The sequence below is a fragment of the Rutidosis leptorrhynchoides genome, chromosome 10, assembly GCF_046630445.1.
Source record: "Rutidosis leptorrhynchoides isolate AG116_Rl617_1_P2 chromosome 10, CSIRO_AGI_Rlap_v1, whole genome shotgun sequence".
Lineage (NCBI taxonomy): Eukaryota > Viridiplantae > Streptophyta > Magnoliopsida > Asterales > Asteraceae > Rutidosis > Rutidosis leptorrhynchoides.
Genome location: NC_092342.1, coordinates 241614167 through 241625575, shown reverse-complemented (window position 1 = coordinate 241625575; position 11409 = coordinate 241614167).

Below are 11409 nucleotides of genomic sequence, written 5' to 3'. Positions count from 1 at the left end.
TCAGGCATGGTCAAAGGGTAATTGATTACATGAATATAGATTTCGAAACTTTTCGAGACTCAATATTACAAATCTTGCTCATCGTGTCGGAATCATATAAAGATTAAAGTTTAAATTTGGTCGGAAATTCCCGGGTAATCACATACAACTCGTTGATGTGTTTGCATCACATTAACCAAGTTTTGACCATAATAACACTAGTGTATGTCTAAGATAAATAGCACAACTCATTTAAGGGTTGTAAGAAGGTTGATGAACAAAAGTTACATCAAGATCTTAGATCCGACACATACATGAGTTCTAATAATAATATTAAGCTATAAACTTGAATGTAAACTAAATAAACAAGATCTTAAGTTGTAGAACTTAGATCTTAGTTAGATCTTGAAGATCCTAGACTAAAAAGTCTAGATCTAGTGTTCTTAAGTTTAATCTTAAGTTATAGAACTTCGATCTTCACTTTAATAAAACCATAAGTCATGAAACTTGGATTTTAATCTTGTTGATAGGGATGGCAATGGATAGAAAAAAATCCGAGATCTGCGGATACCCGTACCCGTGATGGGCGGATAAATTCAAAAAAGTTTACATGTGGACCCTGTTTGGGTAAAATTTTATACCCGCTGGTGGTTCATGGGCGGGTGATTGATGTATCATATCCGTCGCGGGTTATATCCGACCCAATAATCCGATACACCTAAAAACTCCTCGGATATACACATTAAATATGCAGTGAATCAACAAGCGTGTAGTTAAGTAGTTAACTCAAAATTTATTATGTTTACGTTCTCAATACAATTAATTAATAATTAATAATAATTATATACCTTGAGATTTTAAACATTTTAATTAATAGTCGTCTTTTATAACCTACACCCATTTTTTAAGAAAAGCAATAGGTATATTTGTTAAATAAAGATACTAGAAATATCAGATAGCATTGGAGATTGCCAAACATGCTGGTGAAATAACAAAAGGGTTATTATTGTAGCAATTACAAATCTCTATATATACTCTTATTTCTCTCTTCAGATTTTAAAATGATTCCAAATTTTCTGCTTACATTCTAATGTAAACGAACATTCAACAAGAAAAAAAACAAACAAAGTTTTCACACAATAGTTTAACATCAAATAATGTCTTTAAATAACTCATCGCTAACCAAAGAACTGTGATAATTGTTTTTGAATTAGTTTCATATATTTCATGACAAGATCCGCGGGTAAATTCATGACTCGCGGATAACCATGGGTATGGGCGTGGATCTAAAAATAAACCCGTCAATGAAGATCCTCGGGCTAACGGGTTGATAAAAAATCCGCGGGTACGGATGATGGATCTAATGGATTCGCACCCGTGACCCGCGGGTGCCATCCCTACTTGTAGAATGTATTTTAGCTCATAAGCTTTTGTTTACAATAAAATTGGAAGACCATAAGCTATAGAAACTTAGATCTAACATAAGTGTATGAAGTTATAACTAGAAAGTTTAACTTCCATGTTCTTGAACTTACAAAGTTTAAGTTTCAAGAAAAATGAGATCAAGATTAACTAGTAATACTTGACCAATATAATAAAGATCACGAATTGAAATTCATACAAAAGGAAGAAATAAACTAAATCTACAAGTAACAAGTTCATGTTTGTTTCATACTTAAGAAGATTCAAGCCAAAGCTTAGATCTTAAGAAAATAAACCTTAAGTTTATAAAACATGAACACAAGTAAGATCTTAAAGCTTATGAACTTTAGATCTTTATAATACTTCAAGTGTAGAACCATAAACTAACAAGCTTAGATTCTTGTTCTTGACTTCTCATCAAACAAAGGATGGAAGAAGCAAGATTACATGAAGATACAAACTAGTAAGTTTGATCTTTAACAACAAACAACAACTAGTAGAATGATGATGATAGATTTCGGTTTTCAAAGGAAAAGAGAAGAAAGAAAAAAGATAAATTACTTACAATTTAGAGAGAAAAGACTAGAGAAAAGAAAGTGTAAGAAAGGTATGTGTAAAATGAAGTTTCAAACTAGTAAATAAGTAGCAAAAAAAATGAAAAATGGAACTCACTCCCTCCCTTGTCAAACCATCAGTTTTGGAGTCAAAAGGGGAAGGTCAAGTTCAACTTTCAAGTGTGGGAGGATGGTGAATGCTAGGAAGAGTAATAAGTTAAATGCATGGAAAGTTGATGCTTGCATGCTTGAACATTTTGTCTCCTCACTTAACTAATTAATCCATGTTTAACCTTAAAGAATCATTAGCATAATAGTGGGCTTACTAGTTGTCCATTAAGTAATGTTGAAATGTCCCGTTCTTATTGATTAAAAACGTTCCATATTAATTGATTTCGTTGCGAGGTTTTGACCTCTATATGAGACGTTTTTCAAAGACTGCATTCATTTTTAAAACAAACCATAACCTTTATTTCATAAATAAAGGTTTAAAAAGCTTTACGTAGATTATCAAATAATGATAATCTAAAATATCCTGTTTACACACGACCATTACATAATGGTTTACAATACAAATATGTTACATCGAAATCAGTTTCTTGAATGCAGTTTTTACACAATATCATACAAACATGGACTCCAAATCTTGTCCTTATTTTAGTATGCAACAGCGGAAGCTCTTAGTATTCACCTGAGAATAAACATGCTTTAAACGTCAACAAAAATGTTGGTGAGTTATAGGTTTAACCTATATATATCAAATCGTAACAATAGACCACAAGATTTCATATTTCAATACACATCCCATACATAGAGATAAAAATCATTCATATGGTGAACACCTGGTAACCGACATTAACAAGATGCATATATATAAGAATATCCCCATCATTCCGGGACACCCTTCGGATATGATTTAAATTTTGAAGTACTAAAGCATCCGGTACTTTGGATGGGGTTTGTTAGGCCCAATAGATCTATCTTTAGGATTCACGTCAATTAGGGTGTCTGTTCCCTAATTCTTAGATTACCAGACTTAATAAAAAGGGGCATATTCGATTTCGATAATTCAACCATAGAATGTAGTTTCACGTACTTGTGTCTATTTTGTAAATCATTTATAAAACCTGCATGTATTCTCATCCCAAAAATATTAGATTTTAAAAGTGGGACTATAACTCACTTTCACAGATTTTTGCTTCGTCGGGAAGTAAGACTTGGCCACTGGTTGATTCACGAACCTATAACAATATATACATATATATCAAAGTATGTTTAAAATATATTTACAACACTTTTAATATATTTTGATGTTTTAAGTTTATTAAGTCAGCTGTCCTCGTTAGTAACCTACAACTAGTTGTCCACAGTTAGATGTACAGAAATAAATCGATAAATATTATCTTGAATCAATCCACGACCCAGTGTATACGTATCTCAGTATTGGTCACAACTCAAACTATATATATTTTGGAATCAACATCAACCCTGTATAGCTAACTCCAACATTCACATATAGAGTGTCTATGGTTGTTCCGAAATATATATAGATGTGTCGACATGATAGGTCGAAACATTGTATACGTGTCTATGGTATCTCAAGATTACATAATACACAATACAAGTTGATTAAGTTATGGTTGGAATAGATTTGTTACCAATTTTCACGTAGCTAAAATGAGAAAAATTATCCAATCTTGTTTTACCCATAACTTCTTCATTTTAAATCCGTTTTGAGTGAATCAAATTGCTATGATTTCATATTGAACTCTATTTTATGAATCTAAACAGAAAAGTATAGGTTTATAGTCGGAAAAATAAGTTACAAGTTGTTTTTGTAAAGGTAGTCATTTCAGTCGAAAGAACGACGTCTAGATGACCATTTTAGAAAACATACTTCCACTTTGAGTTTAACCATAATTTTTGGATATAGTTTCATGTTCATAATAAAAATCATTTTCTCATAATAACAACTTTTAAATCAAAGTTTATCATAGTTTTTAATTAAGTAACCCAAAACAGCCCGCGGTGTTACTACGACGGCGTAAATCCGGTTTTACGGTATTTTTCGTGTTTCCAGGTTTTAAATCATTAAGTTAGCATATCATATAGATATAGAACATGTGTGTAGTTAATTTTAAAAGTCAAGTTAGAAGGATTAACTTTTGTTTGCGAACAAGTTTAGAATTAACTAAACTATGTTCTAGTGATTACGAGTTTAAACCTTCGAATAAGATAGTTTTATATATATGAATCGAATGATGTTATGAACATCATTACTACCTCAAGTTTAGTAGGTAAACCTACTGAAAGTGACAAGAAATGATCTAGCTTCAAAGGATCTTGGATGGCTTGAAAGTTCTTGAAGTAGGATCATGACACAAAAACAAGTTCAAGTAAGATTTTTACTCGAATTAAGATAGTTTATAGTTATAGAAATTGAATCAAAGTTTAAATATGAATATTACCTTGAATAAGAAAGATAACCTACTGTATATAACAAAGGTTTCTTGATCTTAGATGATTACTTGGAATGGATTAGAAAGCTTGGAAGTAAATTAGTAAACTTGAAGGGATTTTTGAAGTGTTCTTGAAGTGTTCTTCCTATGATGATTATAGCTTGATTCTTGAAGTGATTTTTGATGAAGATGATGATTAACTACTGGAAAAATACGTTCATAATAGTGTGTGTGTGTTGAGAGAGAATTAGAAAGAGAATTGGAAGTAAAATGGAGTGAATGATGAGTGGTAATTGGTGAGTGGTGAGTGGGGTTAAAAGGAGTTCTAGTTAGTTGATTAGCTCATGGTAGAAGTTAAAATTGATTAGTCATACATGACATAATCAAGAGTGGAATCCCATGCTAGTTCCTATTGGTATATACTCATAGTAAGTACATTTTGAAGCTGTGTATAATACGGATAAGAATACGACTAGAATTCTTGATGAAAGAAAAGAATGGAAAAGTAACTGTAACCATTTTCGTTAAGTATGAGTATTTTGATATATGTCTTGAAGTCTTCCAAAAGTATTTTAATACATCTAAATACACTACATGTATATACATTTTAACTGAGTCGTTAAGTCATCGTTAGTCGTTACATGTAAGTGTTGTTTTGAAACCTTTAAGTTAACGATCTCAATTAATGTTGTTAACCCATTGTTTATTATATCTAATGAGATGTTAAATTATTATATTATCATGATATTATGATATATTAATATATCTTAATATGATATATATACATTTAAATGTCGTTACAACGATAATCGTTACATATATGTCTCGTTTTGAAATCCTTAAGTTAGTAGTCTTGTTTATATGTATATAACTCATTGTTAATATACTTATGGAGATACTTACTTATCATAATCTCATGTTAACCATATGTATATCCATATATATATCGTCATGTCGTTTTTACAAGTTTTAACGTTCGTGAATCGCCGGTCAACTTGGGTGGTCAATTGTCTATATGAAACATATTTCAATTAATCAAGTCTTAACAAGTTTGATTGCTTAACATGTTAGAAACATTTAATCATGTAAATATCAATCTCAATTAATATATATAAACATGGATAAGTTCGGGTCACTACAAATGTAGGGTGGGCTTCCAAGTCCAATAATATAAGCCCAAGTATAAGTAAGCAACAAATTAGTAAAAACCCCAAGTAATTAACTACTTACACTAGTTAATTAGAAATAATTAATAATAATTAATTATGAACGTAAATAATATTCGAAATATTATTCGAGAAAGGCACGTGTCGAAAAGACGAGTCCGGACATGGAATGTCAAATACGGTAACAAGTAAAATGTATAAGAATACATTTATTAACACGCAAGTATTAATAATAAATATTAATAATAACATAGTTGGAAAATCCAGGGTCGTTACAGATAACACAGTTAAGGCAAAGCCTTATGTTAAACCATACCAACCACCGCTTCCTTACCCGAGTAAAATGAGAAAAGAAAGACTTGAAGCTGAGCAATCCAAATTCTTGGATATGTTTAAACAAATAAATGTAAATCTTTCTTTCATTGATGTGATTTCAGGAATGCCAAGATATGCTAAATTCCTGAAAGATCTAATCACAAATAGAAAGAAAATGGAAGAACTCTCAGCTGTTACAATGAATGCTAATTGTTCTGCAGTGCTGTTAAATAAGCTACCAGAAAAATTATCAGATCCAGGTAGTTTCACAATTTCATGTTTTCTGGGTAGTCTTAATTCAATAGAAGCATTGGCAGACTTAGGTGCTAGTATAAATTTAATACCATATTCATTATACACTAAACTAGACCTTGGAGAATTAAAACCAACACGAATAAGCATACAACTAGCCGACTGATCAGTAAAATATCCTAGAGGGATAATGGAGAACATGCTAATTAAAGTTGGTAGTTTAGTATTTCTAGTAGACTTTGTTATTCTGGACATGGAAGAAGATTCTCGAGTTCCTCTTATATTAGGAAGACCATTCTTAAACACGGCTAAAGCAATAATAGACGTGTTTGGTAAGAAACTGACCCTAAGTATAGAGGACGAGAGTGTTACCTTTTCAGTTGATAGAGCCATGCAACAATCGCAATCTGTAGATGATACATGTTATTATATTCAAACTATAGATTCACATGCAGAATTGTTACAAGAATTTCTAGAATTACAAGGAACAGGAGAATGTTCTTTAGGAGAAGGAACTAAACCAATTGATGAAGCTGAAATGTTAGCTACACTCATGGCTAATGAATACGAACCAACAATAGAAGAACTTCAAATGCTGAAAGAGGAAGACAGATATCGATACAAATCATCGATAGAAGAACCACCGATATTAGAGTTAAAGCCACTTCCAACCCATTTGGAATACGCTTATTTACATGGTGAATCTGAATTACCTGTAATAATCTCGTCCTCTCTTACTGAAAATGAAAAATCTCGACTCATTTCTGTACTAAAAGCTCATAAACCAGCTATTGCATGGAAGATTCATGACATCAAAGGAATAAGTCCTTCATATTGCACACATAAAATACTTATGGAAGAAGGTCATAAAACATATGTGCAACGCCAACGAAGACTAAATCCTAATATGCAAGATGTTGTTAAGAAAGAAATTATTAAACTGCTAGATGCAGGTTTAATTTATCCAATCTTTGATAGTCCATGGGTAAGCCCAGTTCAATGCGTACCTAAGAAGGGTGGCATCACTGTCATCACAAATGAAAAAGATGAGCTTATTCCTGCTAGGACTGTAACAGGATGGCGTGTTTGTATTGATTATAGAAAATTAAATGACGCCACCAGAAAAGATCACTTTCCCTTACCTTTCATTGAACAAGTGTTGGAAAGATTAGTCGGGAATAGTTACTATTGTTTTCTTGACGGTTTCTCCAGATATTTTCAAATTCCAATCGCACCCGAGGATCAAGAAAAACCACCTTCACGTGCCTTTATGGTACTTTTACTTACAAACGCATGCCATTTGGACTTTGCAACGCCCCTGCAACCTTTCAAAGGTGCATGATGACATTTTTTCACGACATGATAGAAGAATGCATGGAAGTTTTCATGGATGACTTTTCAGTCTTCGGTGATACTTTTGAAACATGTCTAGTTAATCTTGAACGAATGCTTATTAGATGCGAGCAATCAAATCTAGTTCTTAATTGGGAGAAATGTCATTTCATGGTTAAAGAAGGAATTGTTCTTGGTCATAAAATTTCAAAGGAAGGAATTGAAGTGGATAGAGCTAAATTAGATGTAAATTCTAAACTTCCACATTCCACCAATGTTAGAGGAGTTAGGAGTTTTCTACGGCATGCCGGTTTTTACCGACGTTTCGTAAAAGATTTTTCTAAAATTGCCACTCCTATGAATAAACTCCTTGAAAAAGATGCTCCATTCATCTTTTCGGATGAATGCATCAAATCTTTTAATATTCTTAAAGAAAAACTCACTAATGCACCGATCATGATAACTCTAAATTGGAATCTACCATTTGAACTCATGTGCGATGCAAGTGATTTTGCAATGGGAGCTTTTTTAGGTCAAAGAATTGAAAAATGATTTCAACCTATCTATTACGCTAGTAAGACGTTACAAGGAGCACAAACGAATTACACAACTACTGAAAAAGAACTCCTTGCTATTGTCTTTGCTTTTGACAAATTTCGTTCATATCTCGTTCTAGCTAAAACAATGGTCTATACTGATCATTCTGCTCTTAGATACCTATTTTCAAAACAAGATGCCAAACCACAATTAATCCGTTGGATCTTACTCTTACAAGAATTCGATATTGAAATCCGAGACAAAAAAGGAGCAGAAAATCTCGCCACTGATCATCTTTCTCGCCTTGAAAATCCTGAATTAGAAGTTCTAAATGAATCGGCCATACAAGACAACTTTCCAGATGAATATCTTTTGAAAATCGATTATAATGTAATTCCATGGTTTGCAGACTATGCAAACTACTTAGTATGTGGATTTCTTGAAAAAGGGCTGTCATACCAAAAACGAAAGAAATTCTTTAGTGATATAAAACACTATTTCTGGGAAGATCCACATTTGTTTAAAAGTTGTCCCGATGGAATAATCTGCCGATGCGTATTCGGGGATGAAGCTGGTCAAGTCTTAAACCATTGTCACACAGGACCAACAGGAGGGCATTATGGGCCTCAACTCACAGCAAGGAAAGTCTACGATGCTGGATTCTATTGGCCTACAATTTTCAAAGATGCACACCTTCTTTGTAAATCCTGTGATGCTTGTCAAAGGGCCAGAAAAATAAGTCAACGTGATGAAATGCCACAAAATGTCATTCAAGTATGTGAAGTATTCGACGTTTGGGGTATTGACTTTATGGGCCCATTTCCAAAATCTCATAATAATCTCTATATTCTCATTACCATTGATTATGTATCTAAATGGGCGGAAGCACAAGCTCTCCCAACTAACGATACACGAGTTGTAGTCAACTTCTTAAAACGTCTTTTTGCTAGGTTCGGAACACCGAAAGCTTTAATAAGTGATCGGGGTACTCATTTTTGTAATAATCAACTTGAGAAAGTTCTCAAAAGATATGAAGTAACTCATAAAATCTCAACCGCTTATCATCCACAAACAAGTGTACAAGTTGAAAATACCAACCGAGCTTTAAAACGTATTCTTGAAAAAACCGTAGGATCAAATCCGAAGGAATGGTCCATGAAATTGGAGGATGCACTCTGGGCTTTTCGAACAGCCTACAAAACTCCAATTGGCACCACACCTTTTAAACTCGTTTACGGAAAAGCATGTCACCTTCCAGTAGAAATTGAGCACAAAGTATTTTAGGCTTTGAAGACATGTAATCTTGATTTGCATGAAGCCGGACGTCTACGATTAAGTCAATTAAACGAACTAGAAGAATTAAGACATGATGCATATGAAAATTCGTTAATCTATAAGGAAAGAACGAAGAAATGGCATGATAAAAGAATCAGAAGTTCAAAAGAATTTAAGGGAGGAGACAGAATCCTTCTTTTCAATTCACGATTCAAGCTATTTCCTGGAAAATTGAAATCTAGATGGTTTGGACCATTCATAGTCAAAAGAGTTTTCCCATACAGAATAATAGAGTTGATAAATTCAAACGAAATTAAATTTAAAGTTAATGGTCACAGAGTTAAACTTTACATACATGATCCGATGGAAGTTGACAATGAAGTCAATCATAATTTCACCACCAAAGAAAACCCTCATAATGAAAACATAAATATGTTTTCAACGACATATGAAAAGCCAATATTGGAAGTTGGGGAGGTTTCAGAAAGGAGTGATGAAGAAGAATTTTTATATGGGGCCTCCCATTCCAAGAAACGAGGAAAAATATGAACAAGAAGTCCAAGCAGAAGTGGAAGAACCAAGAAAGGATCACTCGAAAAAAGTTAACAAACCAACTTCACCTCCTAAATTTGGAGACCCAGGTGAATTTATCATTTTTTGCTTACTTAATGATGGTGCTATGTATAATGGGCTCGCAGATTTAGGAGCAAGTGCGAATGTTATGCCTCTTTCCTTATACAAAAGATTAGGTGTGGGTAAATTAAGACCAACCAGCATAGGTGTTCAATCATTTAACCTAACCATTAAACACCCGGTTGGAATAGCCAATAATTTACTTGTTAAAGTGGGAAGTTTGACCTTTGTCGCAGATATCATAGTAATTAATATGGAGGAAGACATTGATATTTCTCTAATTTTAGGTCGCCCATTTTTAGCAACCACCGAGGCATTCTTTGATGTAAGAGAGGGTAAAATGACACTTAGGGATGGTGACAAATTAGTCACCTTTGTGAACCGAAAGTTTAAATCTCCACCAACCAAAACTACTGAACCAATAAAAATGCCTAAGTATGGGTAAGATGAAGAAATGCCTAATGATGACCTGATAACAAAGAACCCCGTTGTTGATACGAAATTAGATGAACCCGTTTTTAACAGTTCAACGAAGAAACTTTATAAACGGATTCAAGATGCTAGGATTAAGGGGAACTTTAAGTTATGTAACCGATTAGTATCCAATTTGTTGCCTAAAGAAAAGGCGATGTTAATTGAATTTGTAAATGTTACAGAGGAAATCAACAAATGGCTTGAAGCAAAAGTCAGAGATATGAAAGTTGTTGATGGTTCAATTGAAGTTAATAATGAAGTTAATCACAATTTCGATACCACAGCTAACTAAGTGTGGGGAGATTTGAATGTTCTAAGAAATAATATAATGCTATCTAGAGTTAGATTTTCTGTTTTTGTGTAGTTCTCGAGAATGGAATCCGATTGGTCTTTCCCTAGCAGACCCTAAAGAACTAGTCTTCTCCCTCCATCCTGAATTTGTTTTTAGGTTTTACGAGATGAAGAATTCCTTTAATTTGAACCATGGCCTACTACTACATGCTATGATTACTAAACATAATAATAACACCATCTCGAGTGAACTGGTACCATTCATAAGAGGCAAAATGGATGAAGTAAGGAAAGAACTCAGGAAAGAACATCATAAGACACATTTTGGCAAAGGGAAATCAAAATCCGCAACAAAAAGAAGAGCACGACACCTTGAAAGATGTCATAAATGCAGAAAATGGTCACATGAAGGGAAATGTTAGAACAATCAAACACATTCCAATACCGAGTTCGTTACTTTATGCAGAGAAGTACCGTTCATATGTTTAGAAGAAAAGTTATTGAAAAATCGAGGTTACGCTTATGTAGCAAAGGAAAACCAAATCGAACGACTCTCCTATGAGTCAACTAAAGCAGGTATCGGAGAATTCTATCTCATATGTAAGTATGTACAGTTTTTATTTTATTTTTATTTATTGCTTTTAACCTTTTGATTATAAATGCTGAATCGTTCGCTATAAAGTATTAAATTGATATTCAATAAAATTAGGTATAATAAAC